The following is a 22,674-nucleotide window of genomic DNA, read 5'->3' as shown; positions in this document are numbered from 1 at the left end:
TTTTGTATATCTATGATGTAAAGTTCTGTCTGGGAATTAGCTGGAGCCAAACTCACCCACTCAGACTATTTCCCAGAGAGAAGAGGCTGCCCATGTTCTTTAGAACACAGGAGGAACCCTGTGAACTGATCGCGTTGGCCTCTTCTCCATCTTTTCCCCCTTGCTTGCCCCGCTGTTCCAGGAAAAACACTCTATACACTTCCCCAACCCATCTTGTCAGGACTATTGGGTGGCTTGGAGGAATTAGACAAACTAAGTTCATTTTTTGTTCATTTTGAACATCTTGTTCATTTTGGGCAATCCAGCTTCTTCAGTCTTGGGGACAAGTAAGAAGACACAGCAAAGAACAACCCTGCATGTGTCTACTCGGAAGTAAGTCCCACGGAATTCAGTAGGGCCTGCCCTACATTAGGCAGATTAAGACAGATGCTGAAGGTGACAGCAGCTCCCACCATTCCGCCTTGATAGCCTGCTCTGTGCCCCTAGGCTTGCCCCCTGCCCACAGGTACAGTAGAGGGCTTTCTCCCACCCAGTGCCACCCATTCAGCCTCCTACCTGGTCAGATGCTGTGTGTGCAATGGTGGGATGCCAGCCTTAGGTACCAAAATTCCTTAGGCCAACCCTGGGCAGGGGACTTTCCCAGCCCCAGTGGCTGAATCCTTTTGCATATTATTATCTGATAGCATAATAAGAGCCCTGTGGATAGCTCAGGCCAAAGGGAGCCCACCTAGTCTGGCATCCTGTCCTCACAGTGGCCATCCAGATGCCCATTACCTAGCCCCCAAAGGGATGTGGGTGGAGATATGGTCTAAACCACCAAGCCTCTTGGGCTTGCTGATCGGAAGGTCAGTGGTTTGAATCCCCACGACGGGGTGAGCTCCCATTGCTCTGTCCCAGCTCCTGCCATCCTAGCAGTTCGAAAGCACACCAGTGCAAGTAGATAAATAGGTACCGCTCCGGCGGGAAGGTAAATGGCATTTCTGTGCACTCTGGCTTCTGTCATGATGCTCCGTTGAGCCAGAAGCAGTTTAGTCATACTGACTACATGACCCAGAAAGCTGTCTTTGGACAAACAAACGCCAACTCCTTCAGCCTGAAAGCGAGACAAGCGGCGCAACCCCATAATTGCCTTTGACTGGACTTAACCATTCAGGGGTCCTTTACCCTTTTTTTACCTTTAGCAAGCCCCCACTCACATCATCTTTCAGTGACTGTGGTGTCATCCTGGCTCCCAGAGAAAGAGAGAGGACCTGCCTCATCTGCTCCTGTGATGGGTGGAGGGAATAGGGAGGTAGACTGAGACACAGTCCTAGGTAAGACAAGAAGCTCCAACTATCCAGCCCTCTAGGAAGTTTCCCTAATTCCTTTTTGGCCTATCTGCGCCCATTAGTCATGATAACTTTGGCCTCCACAGCGGTTAATCCAAGTTCTTTGGCATCCCATTCAGTGGGACATTTCTCTCCCCCAATTCTACATCTTTAACAAGTACCTGGTCTGTGTCAGAGGCTGCTGGGTGTAATCTCCAGAGCGGCCTCTGGCATGCCTGCCATTCGAAGACGCAAACAACAGTTAATGGGAACAGCTGGGCCTTTTTGGACTAGCCAAGGATGAGTCTGACTGGCCTGAGCATCCTGCGAGCCCAGCTGGAACCAGACAACAGCGGCGCGAGGGTTTGGCAAGAGTTTTATCACCTCGGCGCATCTCTGAGGCTAGCTTCCAGAGGGGTCAAGTATTTGGGGAATTAAAGAGAGAGGTGGATGCTGCATCTCTAAGAGTTTCCCATCGTATCATAGAGCCACAATTTCACTCGCCTGTTTCACTTTACACCTGGGTAGAGCATGGCCGGCTTTCTGCTGGCAGGCAGGCTTCCCTTCGATTGCCAAGACCGTTATACATACAGAGAGCCGGCGCACGATAAATTGCTCCAGCCTACAGATTTGTGGAGTGTGCAGAGTCTCTCTCTCTCTCTCTCTCTCTCTCTCTCTCTCTCTCTCCCCCGGCTTCCTTCCCTCCCACTCGCAAAGGCAGGAGCCGAAATTTATTCCAGCTGGGGGCAGAAACTCAGATCCAGAATTCGCCCTTATCTGTAAGCCAATGGAATGCCTCAGCTAATGAATTCTGCCCAAGTGATGGTGACAACTCACAGAAGGGTCTCTCTCCATAACAAACATGGGCAAATGCTGGCTAAGAGAGAAACACACACTCGCCAAAAAACAAACACCCTTTTGTGTGTGCCTTACATATAATTTATTTTATTTTATTTATTAAATTTATATACCACCCTTCGTCCGCAGATCTCAGGGTGGTTCATAACATAAAATTACAATATAGAAAACACAAAATACATAATAAAAACAAGAGCAAAAACAAACCAATAATCTCCCCTCCCAGGATCTATGGGAATCCCCAAAGGAGCTGGCAAGGCAGACAGAGTCAAGTAACACCTTTCATTTTCCATTTTTCCTTCTAAAGACACACAAACAAGGCATGACTGAACTTCAGTCATACCTAACACTTCTGATCGCCATGTCTCCCTCCACTGAGAATGATTCTGCAGACTTCACCCCAAGCTGACATGCCTTTGTTTAAGGCCTAGGTGAAGGATGTCGGGACGAATGTTTCTGTTAGCCAGCAAAGGGGACACAGCTGGACAAGAGAAATGAACTGGGAGTGCCTGTGGATGTCGAGTTAGCCCCAGCCAGGCCTTCTCCCCCGCCCCCCACAATTTGGGGAGTTTGGAGAGGCGCTTTCTACCGCCAACCCCTCTCTGGCATCTTCTCACCGGCCCTGTCATTTCCCATGTGTTGCAGGGGAAAGTCCACAGCGGGAAGGGAGCCTGTGTTTGCAGAGACTTCCCCCATTCAATCTAGAACCCAGATGGTTCAAGGTTCTAATCTGTGTGAGAGTATAATCCAGGGGTGAAGAACCTCAGCCGCAGGGAACAACTGCGGCTCTGTCTGGCCATCGGGACTCTTCCTGCATTACACCGTTCTCCAGCCCTTCTTGGCATCCTCCGTGAGTGCTTTTGCCTTTGCCTGGCTGGGAATGGGTAAAAAAAGGCAAATCTTCCCATTAATCCCATCTCCAGCATGAAAGAACTGTGACTCATCTGCTAGCCTGACTTGTAAATAATACTATTAAATAAACAAAATATTTTCTCTTGATTTTTTGTTGTTGTTTTTGTTTTGTTTTCTGCAAAGAGCAGCAAATATTCAAGTACAGCATATTCCTGGGCTCCCGATCGTCTGTGAGTATTTAGCTGATGGAATGTTTCTCTAAATTACTCCTAAAAATATTCACGAGAGATTTTCCAGCCCCTGCAGCGAGAGATAACAATGGCATGTAAACAAAATAATGGGCAACTTCTGGCAATGGTGGGAGCGGCAGGGGAGACAACTTGTTTAATGTCACTTAGCCTGTATTCTGATACAGGCTAACTTGGAAGTACATCCCACTCAACTTCCAAGTCAGCACACATAGATTTGTGTTGTGCACAAAGGGAGTGTGAGCTCCCAACAGGACTTTGGATGGTAGACCCATGGCTGGATTTCCTCCTGCTTTGTACTTTGAGACAGCTGCAGTGAGCGCTGCATTTGATCTGAACAGGAACATGCAGAGGGGGTGACTTGATCTTCTATTTCATCCATCTAAAGTGCACCTGCCAAACTGTTATTGGCTTGGCTAGGGAGGGGTATAGGGTGCATGGGAGATATGGACTAATTGCCTTTTGAAAGCATTAGGAAATCCAACAGGCCTCCTGGGTAACATGTTCTTTGGCTGATGAAGCTTTCCTGAACTCATCAGCATTAAGGTTGCACCTAAATCAAAAATGGGCAAACTAGGAAGTTGCGATGAGTTCAGGGGTGCCAGACCCAGTGGTGTAGCGTGGGTTGCCAGCACCCAGGGCCAAGTAGAGGATGGGGGTGAGAGAGAGGGAAACATCTGAGTACATATGCGCATTCAGCTGCCTAATGGCATCCACGTCACCCAGGACATTACAGCCACAGAGATGAGAAAAGAAGAGGAGTTCTGTTGTCTGGTGAGGTCACTTCCTGGTTCTTGGAGAAGCCATTTTCAATCATGTCCAGCGATGGTAGTGTGTAGCCCTGTTCAGGGAAGTTTTTAATGTGTGACATTTTAATGTATTTTTAATCTTTGTTGGAAACCGCCCAGAGTGGCTGGGGAAACCCAGCCAGATGGGCGGGGTACAAATAATAAATATTTATTTATTTATTTATTATCATCATCTTAATCGTTATTGCTGTATTCAGGCACCACTGGGTGTTGAAATTTTGCTCTGCTAACAATTTTGTGCTGGGCGAAACTGCCCCTGTTATCCCCCTCATGTTACGCCACTGGCCGGACCCCTTCAAACTCCTGGATCCAGTAAGTGTCAAAATTTAATCAAGCCTTCTAAGTCCCTAGGTCCTGAAAGAGTTAAAATATAGACCAGGCTAGCTTCCTGATGAGATAATCCCTGGAGGTGATGGGCCATTAAGGGAACAAAGGAAAGGGGGCTCTGTGCCAGACAGCAAATGTGTCCCTAAATATAGAGTTAGTTTGAAGACAAAGCCAGAGTGAGTTTGCAGTAGAGGGACCTAGAAGGGCAAGCAGGGTTTGAGAGCAATGTTTGAGATATATACATATTTATCTATATCTATATCTATATCTATATCTATATCTATATCTATATCTATATCTATATCTATATCTATATCTATCTATATCTATATCTATATCTATATCTATATCTATATCTATATCTATATCTATATCTATATCTATATCTATATCTATATCATCTATATCTATCTATCTATCTATCTATCTATCTATCTATCTATCTATCTATATTGCCTCCAAGGTTGTGGCTGTGGTGAGAAACAAGACCCTTTTGGAGGGGTGTTAATGCTCTGAACCCCTCCATCGCAGACTCAGGTTGCATATATGTGTTGTTGTTGTTGTTTAGTCGTTTAGTTGTGTCCGACTCTTCGTGACCCCATGGACCAGAGCATGCCAGGCACTCCTGTCTTCCACTGCCTCCCGCAGTTTGGTCAAACTCATGCTGGTAGCTTCGAGAACGCTGTCCAACGATTCTCATCCTCTGTCGTCCCCTTCTCCTTGTGCCCTCCATCTTTCCCAACATCAGGGTCTTTTCCAGGGAGTCTTCTCTTCTCATGAGGTGGCCAAAGTATTGGAGCCTCAGCTTCACGATCTGTCCTTCCAGTGAGCACTCAGGGCTGATTTCCTGAAGAAAGGAGAGGTTTGATCTTCTTGCAGTCCATGGGCCTCTCAAGAGTCTCCTCCAGCACCATAATTCAAAAGCATCAATTCTTTGGCGATCAGCCTTCTTTATGGTCCAGCTCTCACTTCCATACATCACTACTGGGAAAACCATAGCTTTAACTATACGGACCTTTGTTGGCAAGGTGTATATGTGTAAATAAACCATATTTCCTAAGGACACCACAGCCTCTGCTGTGCCTAAATTCTGAAAAGTAACACGAAGCTTGGGTAAGCACCTGGAACCCCCAGAATCTTGCACCGCTCAGAGACTGGGGTGCCATGCAACAGAACAAAAGTATGCGTGGAGTCCTGGGATGCTGAGAGCATGCACAGGGCCAGACTTCATTAGAGCCTCACAGGCCCTCCCAGCAAAGTTCTTGGCAGGCCAGCAGCCACCACCCAGCAACACATTCCAGGATGCCCAAGCAACTACACTGCCATGTCATGTGGGTCTCCCTGGAAGTGCTGCTGAGCTGGATGTTGGCATGAGAGTTTTGCAAGGCTGTGGGCAAACCAAGCCCTTTGACTGCACAGCATTTAAAGAAAAATAAAGACACACATGCGAACATCCAGCTCCCTCATACATTAGAATGAGATCAGCCCCTTAGCCCACCATGCCTCTCAAGTGTGGCAAGTGGGGTGCTCCTGGAGGGAGGCACCTGGTTGAGGGTCTTGCCAATCCTGAAGGAGCCCACCCTGCCTTGACCCCAGCCTACAAGCCCTCGATAGTTCCCAGATAGAAGCTTTGCTTATCTCCCAGTTCTGACACACACACAAGTCCCTCTGAAGGGAGGAAATTATATCATTTCTCAAGAATTGCTCAGCTAATGAATGAAATGAAGGTATGTGGCTGTCGGAATTGTCTTTGGCACCGATCCAGCGTCGCCGGGCATTTTATCAATTGTACTTCTGTCATCGTTTCTGCCTCTCGGTCTTATCGCTGCTCCAGAGGGCAGGACGTTATTCAGACCCCAAAGAGCGAGGCCCAGAAATATTGGCTCGATTGAGCTAGCCGCTCTCCGCGTGAGATGGGCTTTCCCAGCCAAGACTATCATCATGCGCAGACATTGAAACGCTCTTGTCTTATGCAGATGGCCAAAAATAGCTGGTGGATGAGACATTATTCAGAGTCTATTTGTTGCATCATAAGCATACAAGAGTCAGATGAAGAAACCACGCAGTGTAGGAAGTATTACCAACATGGGGAGCTCTCTCTCTCTCTCTCTCTCTCTCTGTGTGTGTGTGTGTGTGTGTGAAGCTCAGTTGGCAGAGCTTGAGACTCTTAATCTCAAGGTCGTGGGTTCGAGTCCCACATTGGGCAAAAGATTCCTGCATTTCAGGTGGTTGGGCTTGATGTCTCCTTGTTGTACCATCCAACTCTGCAATTCTATGATTCTATGAACGATCTGGATTTCATAGTGCGAATTTCAGAAATTGCCAGTGTTTAAAATACTTCACTGAGACGGTGAAATTGACATGTTTAACCAGAGAAAAGTCATTGCTAACATTTGTTAAAGGCTGGAAACCTCTCGTAGACTTTTTGCGTGAAAAAGAAAATGAAACCATGACATCTGGATTTGAGGACTGAAGATAATGTTTGTTTATAGAATGTGGTTTTGTGGGGTGTTATACTGGATTGGACAAAGTGAATATTGTTTTTGTATAGCGGACAGATGAACAATCAGAAGTTCTTTACTTTCTGAATCTTATCTTTCTATTTTAACCTCTTTTCTATTTTTTAAAAAAATATTTTTCCTCTATTTCTCCCATCCCCACTTTCTGTGTTTTTATTGTATCTATTGAAAGTCTTGGTTTGGTTTAAAAATGGGGAAATATATCAAGTTTTGTATTTTTCTCTATAAACCTGTCAGGGAACTGCCATCAGCTCAGAGGCGAGAGAGAGGCAGTTGTGTTATAGGGAGCCTCTGAAAATCTCGTGAAGCAGTTCCTCCTCCAGCGAGAAGGGAAGCCCCACCTCCAGTGAAGAAGAGGTGCAGGGATCAGGGGATGCCAGGGAGAGCCTCAACACCGACTCTGAGCAAACCAGAGAGGCGGGAAGTGCGCCCTTGCCAGCACCTATTCTGCGCAGTAGGCTTCGGTGCAGGGAAGGGCGGAAAAGGCTGGGGGGTCACGTAACTTTATGCTGGGGGAGGTACAAAGAGAGCCAGTGTGGTGTAGTGGTTAAGAGCGGTGGACTCGTAATCTGGTGAACCGGGTTCGCGTCTCCGCTCCTCCACATGCAGCTGCTGGGTGACCTTGGGCCAGTCACACTTCTCTGAAGTCTCTCAGCCTCACTCCCCTCACAGAGTGTTTGTTGTGGGGGAGGAAGGGAAAGGAGATTGTTAGCCGCTTTGAGACTCCTTAGGGTAGTCATAAAGCGGGATATCAAATCCAAATCCAAACAAAGACCGACCACTCCCAGATTCTGCTAGCGATTGAGCCAGACATGAAGTTATGACGCTCTTCACTGTAAATAGGTTGCACCAAGAATAAAGCCTGGAAAGGACAGTCTTGCCTGTTTACTCACGAGCAACCACATCACCTTCTGACAAAACCTTAATAAAATTTATTTTTTAAAAAATACATCATTTAACACAGTCAACCAATAATTTAAAACAACAACAACAACAGCAACACAGACAGACACCATGCGGTGTGGTAGCAGTTAAAATGTTGAACTCACGCCAGGATCAGATACCTTATCAGCCACACAGCTTACTGGTGTCACATCCAAACTATACATTTAAAGCACTCCAGAGCTGGCCCACCCATGAGGCTGGGTGAAACGACTGCCTCAGGCGGCTGTCCTCAAGGGGTGGGGTGCCCATTCCATCGTCCATCTCTACCGCCGGGTTCCTCAGCCTCTAGGGGCAGAGATTGATTAGTGACAAGGATCTGTGGATCACCTCTCCTCCTGGTGAGTCAGCACGAAGGGAGGAGCTCGGGCAAAGCCCCTGCTGGGCCAAGCAGGAGGGGATCTGGAAAGGATCTCTTCCCTCCTGGCTGGCCCAGCAGGGGAAACGCCTTGCAGAATTTGCACCCCCATCGTGGGGGCAGAAGCAAGGCGTTTCGCCTCTGGTGACAAAAAACTTTGGGTCACCCTAAAGCAATCTGACAGCCCTTTTTGTTGACTGTTTTGTGTTGTTGTTTTTAAAATCAATAAAGCATTAAAATAAAAGAAAATGCTGACATTGAATATTCCTCAGATAAACTCAGGATGTTTGCCAGATTTTTGCTGAATGTTTGGCATCTTCATCATAGCCTGATAATATTTGCAAACTGGATTCCATACATTGAAACCCAGCACTATTGTTCCCTGCCCCGCCCTGTCTCTGAGTAAGCCAGGGGATCGAACACACAATCATTTCTTTCCCCTTCAGCAGTTGAGAAGGGAGATCCAGTAAAGGAAGCTGGCTTCGAGTGTTGCTTTCACCCATGAAAAGGGCTTCTCTTTCGCTGCTTCATTTGCAGGGAAATTCCGGATTTACTTAGGATTTCAGGGCATGCAGGATTGAGCACATCTTAACAGAGAAGTGTGGCTGAGGGTTGCGTGTTTTTCTGGCAGTGTTGTGCAGTCTCCCTCGCTGCCCACATTTCTGGATCTGAAAAAGTTCTGCATGGGGAATTGCTAAATGACATCTTCTCCTTGGCTTAAATTGAAGTGTGGGGAGCCAGGGAGGCTGGAGATTGAGTGTCTGAGAACATTATGCTCACAGGGGAGGGAGGGATCTGTCAATTTTTGGTTCTCTTGGTTTACCATTTTTCCAGTCTTAAATTCATTTCACCACATTTCAGCAGCAATTTGCAATTCTTAGAACAAAAACCCTCATGGACATTCATCAGCATCTCAGTGCAAATTTTTCTTATCACATTTTTGGATGCAGTTTTGGTGTACTGTACATATTTGTGCAAGCAATTTCCCCTGTTCTAATGCATTTTTGTACATTCTGTTCACTAAAATATTCATTTTTAGGCGCATTTCCCTCTAAAATAGGCACTTTTACAAGCATTTTTTAGTTGGACAACTGCATTGCAAAATTCAGAGAAGTGCAAATTCTGGAGGGTGTAGTGTTTTGGTTTGCAGAGTGTTTCAGAAAGTGCGAGTTAAATGCAAATGGAATCTAAATTCTCCCCCATCCCTCATGCACCCTTATTTTGTTTTTAAGGAGCATCCTTCCTCTTATCTTAAAATTTCTGCACTGATGGAAAGACTCCACCAGGCAAGGCCTCCTTCCACCTGCCTTGCCCCACTCTCTGCTTCTCAATGTGTATTGTATTGTTTTATGTACTGTGGCTTGCCGTTGTTTATTGATTATAGTTTAGATATTATTGTAACTGTTGAGTGGATTTCTGTTTAACTTTTCTATGTTGATATTATTTTATACTATTCTAATGATTGTTGAATGTTACTTTTTTGATGGAGGTTGTCTATTTTAAAGTTATGTTTTATTATCACATTTTTGTATTGCCTTAGATTGTTATAAGATGTACATTTTTTGTTTCTTCAGCTTGTAAACCGCCTTGAGTATTGTAAAATAGAAAGGCAGTATAAAAATTAAATATGATGATGATAAAAAAGTAAAAGCACTTAAAAAAAATATACAGTTGGCTGCCTGGACCATGTGGGGCAGTCTCTCACACTCCCCATGTGTTAAGTCTATCGGGTGGTTGCTCGAGAGCAATCAGGCAAGGTGCCTCACTGGTCTGTTCTAAAGCTTTATTATTGGTGCTAAAAACCTTTACAACGCAGAGCGCCTCTATTCCACGTCTTGCTCATTCACTAGCAGAATCTGAGAGTGGGCGGTCCTTAAATCTTCCCCAGCAGAGTAGTCTCTTGACCCCCAGTCTGCGCCTCCCCTCTCTGCGCGAAAGCCTTCTGCGCAAGGAAGGCTTGGGTAAAGGGGGACCTCCCTCCTCCCCGCTTTGCTCAGGCAAGGTGTCCTGGCACCGCCTTGCATCCTCCGAGCCCTGCATCTCCTCCCCACTAGAGGCGTGGCTTCCTTCCTCCGCTGAGGAAGTGCTGCTTCCCACGATCTTTGGGGGCTCTCTGTAATCCATCCACCTTTCCCCCCCTCGCCCTTGAGCCGATGGCAGTTCCCTGACACCATGCTTGCAGGAAAGCCCAGACAAGGACATGTGAGGTCTTAGGAACCACAGGTACCCAGGAAAGTGGCAGAATGCTGTGTGCCAGAGGGATGGTTCATAGAATGGAAGGAAGGGCTCACGAAAGCCCTTGAGATCCTCAACAGGAAAATAAGTGCAACTAAAACCTCAGCTCCTTCCCGCCCATGAGAATTTTGCCGAAGCTTTCCGTCCTCTTTGAAAATTTTGGAACACAATTTCTTTTCTCATTAACTGATGGAGTCCGGCCGGACGGGGGGAAATGCAGAAGAAATTATCGGCACGGCACTCATTGATTTCATAACTTCACGTGAATTCCATTAGACAGCTGGACTCCGCAAAGTCTGAGAAACTCCACTTTGTCCCCAGCCACTGCTTCCCTTTCCCGATTTTTTTCTTTCTTTCTGAGAGTAAATGTCTGCCGTTCTGGCTCATTTCCTGAGCCCAGTCTGCTTCAGCCAAAATAATGTGAAGGTAAAACAATGCATTTTTTAAAAAAATAATGCATGCACGCGCACATACGCACACAGAACAGGCAAAATGCAGCCGCAGCCTCCAAAATCACACGCTATTGATTCTCCGGCTTAGCACAGACGTTACAGCAGCTTTAGCAGGAGAAAAAACAAGTGCTGCGTTGATTTAACATAATTGAGTTAAGACAGCTCAGCACATGGCAGAGAGAATTAGAAGTCATGTGCCATGCGCCGCCACATGTTACAAGAAGGGGCTGGTTTCCTGTCTCTTTGGGGAATCGGTTGTCTGTGCCGGAAGAAAAGAAAACTTGAGGGGATTATCGCATATGAGGATTCAAAGCCAGTTTTGAGTGCACAGAGATAAGGGCTGGAGATATCCCAGGTGCAATGCATGTGCTTCTTCCTTTCTGTCCTGTAGAAGCGCACATTCTTGCCATCCCCATGTGCCAGCAACACCGTGTGGTTTCCTTCCCACAGTCCTGCAGTCAAAGAGCACCATCTCTTGGTCCTTATCATGAGCTACAGCCAGCCTCCTCCGAAGCTGCTCTGATGAGTCTCTGAGACACCCTCCTCCCCGTTTTATATGAGCCAGCTTCCTTGGTTATTCCTTGACATAATTTCCCCGTAGAGGTCATGTTTGGGGTATGATAATATACCTTCGGTCTGCAAAGCATTAAGGGGAGGATATTGTCAGATATATGATCCAGCCAGGAATACACCCCAGATGCATCTGTCGCTGGCAGAAGAACCTCTTCTTGCCCTGGAACATTTTTAACCTGCTTGGTCTTTATTGGTATCTATCAGCACCTTCAGAATGGCTTGGTTAATTTGGCTCCTTCTGACCTCCTTGACTTCCTGCAGCAACACCAACCTCTAGGTGGTCATGTCTTCTGAGTCAAGAGGAAAGCTGGTGGAGTGGGTTTTTTACTTTATTATTTTTTTAAAATCCCCTTTCTGTTCATGTCTGTCTCCCACCCCCATCCCGCCACAGCAACCTGGTGAGTGATTCTGCCTATGAATAAAAAGTCTTCTCCATTTCCTGCCCTTTCACTATTTGAGAAAAGTATCTCCTGCTGATAAGATAAAAGCAAGTACAGTATAGCCCACCAGAGATGCAAGAAGATTCATCAGGAATGCAACAGCGGGACTGCATTTAATAACTGTGGCATATAGTCCGAAAAGGCAAAGAGTAGCAAAAGTGCTATACCCTCCAACAATTCTCTGATCAACAGAGGGACGTCCTATTATTATTATTGTTGTTGTTGTTGTTGTTGTTATTATTATTATTATTATTATTATTATTATTATTATTATACCCCACCCATCTGCCTAGGCTGCCCTAGCCACTCTGGGGAGCTTCCAACATACAATATATAAAAACATAATAAAACATTAAACATTAAGAAAACTTCCCTATACAGGGCTTCATATGTCTGCTAAAGGTTGTATAGTGACTTATCTCCTTGGCTTGGGGGGGTCACATAACTCCATACCCTCCAACATTTCACTGATGAAAATAGGGACATCCTAAGGAAAAGCAGGACATCCTTGAATCTAATCAGAAACTGGGATGGCTTCTGTAAATCCATGAATGTCCCTGGAAAATAGGGACACTTGGAAGGTCTGGAGTGGTGCATTTCTACATTACAAGCATCAATGAGTTGGGCATCATGGTCCAGCGCAGAGGTGGGGATGGTAGTCCTCTGCTCAAGGGATGAATCCGGCCCCCAGGTCTCTTTCTGGCCCTTGAGACTCTCCCCAGGCCCATAGCTGTCAACTTTTCCCTTTTCTTGCAAGGAATCCTATTCGGAATAAGGGAATTTCCCTTTAAAAAAGGGAAACGACAGCTATGCCCAGGCCACACCTCTCATTGGTTCTGCTGGATACCCCAGGTAGCTTTTCCTGGCTGAGACGTGCCTTTGGACTTGAACATGGCCTCTTTCTTGAGTGTGGATGGAGGGTCGAGAGGGGTGGGTGTGTCGAAACAGCACCTGTCCACATTTCACCAGCCTTAGGCCGCTGCTTTGCATGCCACTACAATGCAACAAACTGGTTCTGAGAATCATAGAGGTGGAAGGGACCCCAAGGGTCATTTAGTCAAACACCCTGCAATCCAATAACCTTACCTCCTTATTTGCTGGGATATCGCTGTATGCGTTTGGGCTGAAAACACTTTTGATGAGCCTTCTGAAGGCATGTTTTTTTCCCATTGCAAACATGCAGTTTTATACGCCTTCTAACTTCAAAGAACCCTGGAACTTGTCGCTGGTTGAGAGCACTGCTTGTTTTCCCTAGGAAATAAGAACTACATTTATGAGAAGTCCCAGAGGGGGAAGGAATTGCCGTTAAAAGTGTTGGGGGAAATTTCTCAGCCTTTGCTTTCCTTGGACAATTTTTCTCTGTTTTCTTTCCACTCCCGACACCTCAGATTTCAAGCCTGAATCCTGGCAGCAGAATCAAAATTTAGATTATTGTTCAGAGCCCTCTTGGGATTTCTTTTAAAATGTTTTCCCCACCCCCTTCTTCTTTGCCTGTAACAAGATATGTGAGATGTCCTGGAATGCTCGAAAGAGCCAATCTGATTCAAATGCTTATGACACTTTTTCCTTCTCTCCAGAGCAGCAGTGAACAGCTATTTGCTCAATGGAAGTATGAGAGGAAGGAAGCAGCAGCAAGGCCTTCTGGGTAATGTAGTTGCTTACTGTGGCCAACTCCACTCTACCAGCCTGCAGTGCCACAGAGCATCCTTGATGTGTTGTGTTGCGGGGTGAGGGTGAATCTGCCAATTTTTGTCTCTCTCCGTTTCCAGTCTTAAACTCAGTTCGCTACATATCTGCACCAGTTTGTGATTTGTTTTTAAAGTCCTCATCAGCATTTTAGTATCCGTCTTTCCTAATGTACATATTTTTGCAAGGAATGCCCCCTAATATAATATATTTTTGCACATTCTTTCCGCTATTCTATCCATTTGTATGCATACTTTCCTAAGAATATGCACTTTTTAATATATTTTGGTTGGAGCACGGCATTGCAAAATTCAGAGATGTGTTTATTAATTTTTGAGAATGTAATTGTAAAAAATCAATAAGATGTACAAATTAATCAAAGGGGGAGGGACATAACCATAACTGTGACAGTGACTGAGTGAACTGCACAGGTTGCTTACATCGTCTTTATTTGCCATATTAAGAAATAAATAGGGAGTAGTAGGTCATAATGCACATTAGAATGAAATCAGATCAAACACCATCGTGGGGAAATCAATTGTTTGGGGAAGGGGGCAGGCCAGACAATAGGAGAATCCTGTGCTTTTCAAAAGGTAGCTAGGTCACATTTTGTTCCAGGCAGCGCCAACACCTTTTTTTCTAGAAGAAAAGCACTGATTGTGGGAAGTGTGAATTACATAGGTTTGCATTTAAATCGGACTCCAGCTGAATATCTTTTCCATTACTAGTGGTGTTACACAGTTGTAGTGTTTTCCATGTAAATTTGACACGGTTCTGCACAGTCTGGGACTCGCCAAGCCAAATGCCGACTCTCAACTCCGTAGGAGACCCAACAGGGGCACAATAAACCAACGATGTTGGTGGCGTTTTGGTTAATATTTCTCTCCTTAGGAACACAAAGGCAGGGACTACCAAGTACTGGGCACGCCCTAGCCCAATTGTGAAGGCCTAGTTTAATGTCTTTGTTGCTCAGAGCTTCATATGTAATTCAGTTCTCAGAATTCTGTGGGAGAAGCCAGGACTCTTACAGGGGCATCAGAGTGCTTTAAATGCAGGGCGTGAATGTGGCCATTGCCAAAGCAATTCAGTTTGATGAAACAGACAGCTGTCCTTGTCAGGGCTGGCCCCTGAGGGAATCCACAAAACGGCCTCTGCCTCCCGCACAGAGGAAAAAGGGATGAGTGAAGATTTGCGTCGGGAACAAGAGTGGAATAAAGATCTACATCAGAAATAAGTTTAGGAAGAGACCAGCAGTGATTTCTATTTGCCCAGAGGCTGCACTGGGGGGGTGGGCTGCCAAGGCAGTGAAGGATCCGGCCTCCAAGGAACACACCACAGCCGTTGCTGTCATCGTGGGAGCAGCAATGGGCAATGCATTCCTTGGAGGCCAGATCTGCTGCCCCTGTGAATCCTGCCGCCAGAGGCAGTCGCCTCACCTTGCCTCATGGGTGAGCCAGCCCTGGTCCTAGTTGCTGTCCCCTAGTGGTGAGACACGTGGGCTAGCAATTGGAGTGATTACCCTCTGAACCAGAAAGACAACAGTGGTATCTCGGGTTAAGAACCTAATTCGTTCCGGAGGTCCGTTCTTAACCTGAAACTGTTCTTAACCTGAAGCACCACTTTAGCTAATGGGGCCTCCTCCTGCTGCCGCACCACCGGAGCACGATTTCTGTTCTCATCCTGAAGCAAAGTTCTTAACCCGAGGTACTATTTCTGGATTAGTGGAGTCTGTAACCTGAAGCGAATGTAACCTGAAGTGTATGTAACATGAGGTACCACTGTACAATGAATGAATTCCTAGGTGGAATCTAGGCACATATTTTTTAAAAACGCTGCAAAAATTCTTTTTTATTTAAAGCGTTTTGAAAAATGCATTGAATTTGCCATAAGCTCACCATCGCCATCTAGTGTCACATTTGTATAATGCACTTAAAGCACACTTAAAATGTCATATTTGCAGTTGTATAGCTGAGTCCCTACTTCCTGGCGCTGCAACTTACAGTGGCCTTGAGCATATCCCAGAATCCTTTGCAATACGCACAAAATTTATGACAGACAGAGCTACTTTGACAGATACGCTGGTGTGGAAAGAGGTTTCTAGGGGTTGGAAATCTGAAACCACTGTTCCCTATGTCACCAAACGTTGCCACAACTAGCAGGATGTCTATGGGGCAGACTTGTTCCCCTTCAGTCCCCTCTCAGCCCCTGTGAAATGCAAGGGGCAGCCTTCCTCTTGGCTCCGAGCTAGAGCAGCATCGCCAACTATAAAACTCTCCCACACACACACAAACACCCTTTGAAAACTAACTAGATGTGATCAGGGGCAAATGAGGAACATATTTTAATAATTCGAGACTGGGAGCAGGGAACAGGGGACGGCAGGGGAGCACAGCTTCTCCCACTCCCCATCTTTCTCTTCAGCTGAGAGCAGGAAATTTTCCTAGCAGCCGGCCTGAGGCACTTGGAATCAATTAGAGGTGAGGAAGCTTTGCCAAGTTCCAGGCACGGTTTGCGGTGGGAAAAGCCTGTGTGAGAGTGCCTGTGTGCGTGGAGGTCACTTCCTTCCACTTTCTATTTTGGACTCTTGGAAGCACGTCTGGAAGGCCTTGGGGTTTGCGCATTGGGAAGGGAAACAAATGCACAGGTTACAGCCAGGCATCTCGGGCACCGCAGCTGGAGCTGGAGGGGCGGGCGGGTGAGGAATTAGCTTTCCGTGGTGCTTACAATTTCTTGACTTGCTCATGAGTATCGTGGTTTCTGTTGGGAGCCCAGAAAGGGCTCCTTATTGGCTGGAGTCAGACCTGTGTTGACTCCTTCTGCATCTCTCTCTCTCTTTCTCTTTCCCTCTCTCCCTCTGTGTGCAGCTGGCTTTTGCTTCCCATCTTGTGGCTCCCTGCATGTGAAAAATGAAGCTGGCAAGTAGATTTCCCCCCTCAGAGATCTTGTTTCTGCTTCTCATCACTGGAGGGTTTCAGAAGAAAGCCAGAAAAGGCCAAAAGGCCTGGCACACGGACTCCTTGCCATGAGTTCAGGTGAACAGCCTCTTCTAGATGAAACTAGGTAACACAAACCCACCAGGATCTACCACCAGAGCACAGGTGCAATGAGCTAGGGCAGGGTAGATAAAGCTGATCATCTCAACTTCTGTCTCTGTGTCATTTTTTCCAGTCTTTCAAGTTCCATTTGCCACATTTCCTCAAACGTTTGCAGAGTCCTCACGAAATTTCATCAGCAAATTTCTTTGAATATACACTATTACACTGTGCACACTCTTTCCAAGACATTTCCCTCTAACATAATGTATTTTTGTATGCTGTTTTCATTAATATATGCATTTTTATACATATTAAAAGGTGCATATTCATAGATGCATTTTCGCTAATCCACGCTTTTTTTGTCCACATGTTTTGGTTAGAGAACTTTGTCGCAGTATTTGAAGAACTGCACATTCCTGAGGGTGACCGGGTCTCAGGTCGCATATAGTTTCTGGAAGTGCGAGCTGGGTGGGTTTTCTCCCCCATCTTTCCTACTGAAAAGCCATGTGCTACAATGGCAATGGCTTTTGAGAACAATCTAATTTGTGGTCAAGCTGAAAGAATTTGGTCCGGAGGATGCAGTTCTGCTGGTCCTAAGGGGTACCATGAGAATTTGGGGAAAGGGAGTGATCACCTATGTATGCATCTGGATTTCTGGTGAGTAGAACGGAGCTGGCCACATCAAACCAGCCATCTGTTTTGCAACAAGTTCCCAACGGTGTAACTTTTGCATTGAGTCCTTCTGTTGCTCGACATTAAAATGCCACCATCTGCTGACATCAGCAGACCAAGAACGCTGGACACAGTAAAGTGAAGATGATTTTGATAGGAATGGGGTGGCTCTTTCACCACAAAAAGGCTCATCAGAATTAACTTTGAGTATTTTGTTTAAACTGTTGCACGCCATCCTAACTTCTGAGCGGTGCAGGATTCCAGGGGATTCGGGAGTGCTAACTCAAGGCCTGTGTTTAGATAGATAGATAGATAGATAGATAGATAATAGATTGATATCTTTATTGTCATTGTCCCATGCAGAACAATGAAATTGAAAAACTGCATAAAACTACATAAAAACTACATAAAACATTCAAAAACCTATAAAAACTCTAAAACCCCATTTTAAAATACACTACTGTAGAGACCCCTTATGCTGCGTTTAGAACCAGAATTGCATTTGCGTAGAAACTGTTTCTCAGGCAGCTAGTCCTGGCCTTTATAACGCTATACCTTCTTCCAGAAGGCAGAAGCTGAAAGAGATTATTTCCGGGGTGTGTACTATCCTGCGTTATCTCTGCCGCTTTCTTATGGCACCTGGCAGCATAGATTTGATCTAAGGTGGGAAGAGTACACCCAATTATTCTCTCTGCAGTCATTACAACCCTGGATAGCATTGTTTTTTCCCTGGCCGTGCAGCTCCTTTTGGGAATGAGGCACAGCGGAGACTGCGGTGTCTTTATGATATATGGTTTATTTACACACATATCCAACCTGAATCTAGATCAGGGTTTCCCAACCTGGATCTCCAGCTGCTTCTGGACTACAGTTCCCATCATCCCTGACCACGGGTCCTGCTAGCTAGGGATGATGGGAGTTGTAGTCCAGCAACAGCTAGAGACCCATGTTTGGGAAACCCAGGTCTAGATGGAAGGAGTGCCCAGCATTACACTCCAAGAGGGTATATTGTTTCTCTCATAGGCACAGCAACAGCTCTCTTGTCGTTCTCAAGGCTGCCATAATAGATCCAAAACAGGCACGCCGGAAGGGGGCTGAAGGCTCTTCAGTCCCCCCAAATTTTTCAAGGGGGGGCTGGGCTGTCCCAAAATCCCGTGGCCCCACTCCACCTCCTCCTGCCCACCCGATGTCGCACAGGGAAGAGGAGGCTGAGCCCCATTCCCTACCCAACATGTGAGTGCCGACATCGCGACGGCGGGACACCTGCAAGTCCCAGCCCGACACACAATCACTCACACGCTAGGCGAGGATGGGACATGTGATGTGTAACATGATGTGTCACGCGATGCACCCCCGCAATGTGGGGGGCAAGTCGGCGCCCTTGATCCAAAAACTTCCAGCAATCTTTCTGCTTTGCCCCCCACCCCACCCTTCCCTGCTTGCAAAAAAATGCAACTATTTTTCCTTCCGCCTACCTCATCGGCCACTGCAATTCTGCCTCTCCCTCCTGAAACTCTGGCCTTTAACTCGCCTCAGGGAGAAACTTTCCCCCTTTGCTGTCCAACCCAGAGAGTCTCTGTCAAGGGCCTTTTTCCTGGGTTGTCCCCCATTTGTTGGTGCCCTATTAATGGTTCATCTCTCCAGGCAATTACTTTATCAAGATGCCAGCCCAGCGTGTTTCTTTTAAACATGGCTTATATTTTAACATGCTAAATTCAATATCTGGCACCCTGGAATTAGAAGGGGGGGTCCAGAATTAGAAAGGGGAGCCCAGGCACCTCACAAACTGGTCACAAGACATATATATTCTTTCTCCCAGTTCAAGGGGGCTAAAGGTTCCTTATAAGTGCAGAGAATCCAAAACCTCATGTAGCAGCTGCATTTACTAGCCTGACAATTAATACTTTTGACAGGAGAAAGGCCATCTGGGTTTAAAAAGCACAGAGAAGGGTTTTGAGGCAGATTGGAAGAAAATGATTTCGCATAGTGGCTTAGGTTTGTGTAAGAATCAAACTGAAAAATACTCAAAAGGTCAGGGCTTCAGTCCACCAGGGAATGCGGTTATGAATGAGCCCTGCTCTTAAAGCAACACAGCCAGAGCAATTTAGAATAACCCAAAGCATTCTGTGAGGAGAACTCAGTTGACCCAACAGGCAGAATTGCTATTAATAACGCGCCAGATGATAAACAGTGTCCAGGAGAACTGGAGCAGACAGTCCCCGAGGAAAACAGGAGAGATGTTATTACTACGCTGACAAAAGGAGAACACGTTTAAAAAGGAGAAATGGAAGCCACTGCTGTGAAAAACTATAGTGATGTATAGGATCTTCTCAAAGCACAGGCTGCTCTTGAAAAAGGAGGGTGGACCAGGAACAAGAGTTCTCTGGAAAGAGGGATTGATTCTTGAACCACTCTGACAACTGTATCTCTGGGAGGGGAATGGAGGGGTTTCCTAAGAACCCTCAGCACCCTTCACAAACTACAGTTCCCAGGATTCTTTGGGGGGAATCCATTATTGTTTGAAGTGGTATGATGCCAGAGAAGCAGTGTGGTGTAGGGTATCATACTAGGATCTGGGAGACCAGGGTTTAAATCCCCACTTGGCCAGGAAGCGCAACCTACCTCACAGGATTGTTGTAGGGATTGCATGAGGATTGGGAGAACCTTGTATGCCACCTTTGAGCTCCTTGGAGGAAAAAGTGGGATCTTAATGCAATAAATAAATAAATGTATAGCGCATGGATATATTGCACATTTTAAAGTGCTACGTCTTTCTTTATGTGTGAGCAATGCCAGGAACAAATACACTGAAACATAAGCAGACCCAGTTGAACTGCCTGTCTAGTTCTGTTCATTTTGCAAAGGGGATTCACACACATACCAGAAATGGAAAGGGAAATGCACGGAGGTATGTTGGGTGAAGGGATGATTAATGGGAAGATGCTGAATCACAGCACAAGGGAATCAGGGCGAAAGCTTGTTGTCACATCAGCTTCCCTGCAAACAAATCAGAACCAACGCTCAAGAAAGTCCAAGCATCGTCTAACTTCTGGAAGCTTAAAGCAGGAGCAAGTCAGGGTGAATGTTCCATAAACAAGCCATCTAGAGGCATCTTGTGCTCATGTGCAAAGCACTCAGGTTGGCAGCTGAACACACTCCTGGCCCCTGCTTGGAGAATAGAGCAACTTCTGAGAATACAGAGACTTTGTGGGTCCCTGTTATGTCTATTTTTGGAAGCCCTCTGCTTTGTGATTTCCATACGTAAAACAATTTTATATAGATTGTGTCTTTATCTTATGCTTTCCCTCTGGGCTCACAGGCAATGGGGTTATGACCATGTAAAAAGAAAAGGGAGGAGAGGGAGAGACTCCACCTTTAATGCCTGATATTATATCATCCTTGCTCAAAGTCCACATCCTGTTGTCCTTTTAAAAGAAAAAGTCATTGCACCCCCCCCCCCCACTTCTCAAGCTTTCTCTCTCCCCCCCCCCCCCCATCCCAGTTACTTGTAAAACTGTTCCAACCAATAACCTGCATCAGCAGGAATACACGAAGCAACATCTTGGATTAGTTAGGCACTTTTCGGATGAGCTCAAAGTCATATTTCACTTGCTTCTCCAAGTCATAAGGTTCTGAGCTTGTCACATTTCCTGCCATGAAAAGCAGCAACCACGTTTTATTCATTATCTGTCCTCCTCTGCGAAAAGAAGCACCTGCAAAGCATCTCAGAGCCAGGCTGCCTCAGCCAGGCTTCATTCGCTTTGACACTTTCTCCCTTGCTTATCTCAGGAAGTGGAACTCAGAACCTCAGACATGGCTGCTCTGAATTGCAGTGGGATCATCACCTTGTAAGCATTCGGCCTCCTAAGTCCTAACATGAGCTGGGAAGACAAAACACACACACACACAGCCTGCTCCCTCTCATTCTCTCTCCTCTACTAACCCTCAGCCTCCGTCCTTGCAACCACTCAGATTCTTCCCAGCTTTGGTCTTGGTGGTGATCAATTATTTCTCAGAACGAGTCAGCACAACTCAGCTCAAACTGTGCTCTGGGGAATACTGAAGAATCACATTCTCCCATATATACCTGCCTGGACTTGAGGTCTTCTTCGGAGGTCCTTCTCTGAGTTGCCTCACCAATGAAGTGTGTTGGGTGGCTACCAGGGGATCTTTAAGGTGATGGTGCCCCACTTACCTCCAGAGGCTCACCCGACCCCTAAATGGTGGTATTTTGCACTTTAGGTGAAGAAATTCTTGTTTGCCAAGCCCTATCATTGTGGCAAAAACTTTTCTCCAGCTGATCGTGGGCGGCTACACGTCCTTGACAACTGTACTCAGCAATCCAGTCTAAACAGGGCAGTGAATGTGTAGCAATACACACACCTATACCCCTAGTCCTTTGCTGCACTGTTAATTCCTAAAAGTCTGCTTCTGCCTTGCTAATTGCAAACTCTGATTGCAAAATCACTGTAACTTAGTGACTTAGTGATCGTAATGAAGATTGCTTTTTAACCAAAATCTCTTGGTTGCTTTAGATTTTGATTAAAAAGCAACCTTTATACGATCGCAGATGAGTCACTAAAGATTGCTTTTTAATCAAAATCTAAAGCAACAAACGTGAGCTTCATGGCCAAGTGTGGAGAGATATGAAAGGTAGTCTCCCAGGTCCTACTCCCAACACTCTAATCACTATACCACACTGACTCCTAAAGCTGAAAAGACAGGGTTTTAGAGACATACTATATTCAACAGCAGAGGCAGAGCATAACCATCAATGGCAATGTTTTTGCTAAAACTTGGAAAATTAATAAAAAAACAATTTGGCCAAAAGAAGTAGTCAATGACAGTGTTATCCTCCCTGAATTTGCCCAAACCTGTTTTATTGCCATCCAAGTTGCCCTTGTGGGAGCAAATACCAAGAAGAAGATGACTTCGTAGGAGTTGCAAGTTAGGCCAATCTCCTTCATTTAGCAAAGGCTAGCAGGCCAAGCGACCTTCAGCTTTTAGCTCCTCCCCTTGTTGCTCCTAACCTGCCCATCCGCCATGGGCTTCCTTTCCTCCTCCATCTTCAAAGAGAACTTTCAAACCAGAATGCTATGTGCCAACTCAGCAGCCGGCCTCTGATTAAAGATGTCTCTCAGGGACCATTACAAGCCTTTGCTCTTAACCCTTCTCCACCCTCAGATTCCAGGCCTCCCTGCCTTTTCCTGTTATTGTGAGGCCAGCACCAGATAAGATTACATCTGTCCCCCTTCAAAACTATGTATGTGTGTGCATTATAGATATATATTGGGCTTTATTGTTCTTCAAAGGGATTTGCAAGACAAGAGCGTGATCTCAGCTCTTGCTGAGGAAAAGCTA

The sequence above is a fragment of the Podarcis pityusensis genome (assembly GCF_964106645.2).
Source record: "Podarcis pityusensis genome assembly, chromosome: 15".
In the NCBI taxonomy this organism is placed as follows: Eukaryota; Metazoa; Chordata; class Lepidosauria; order Squamata; family Lacertidae; genus Podarcis; species Podarcis pityusensis.
This window is presented reverse-complemented; position numbering follows the sequence as displayed.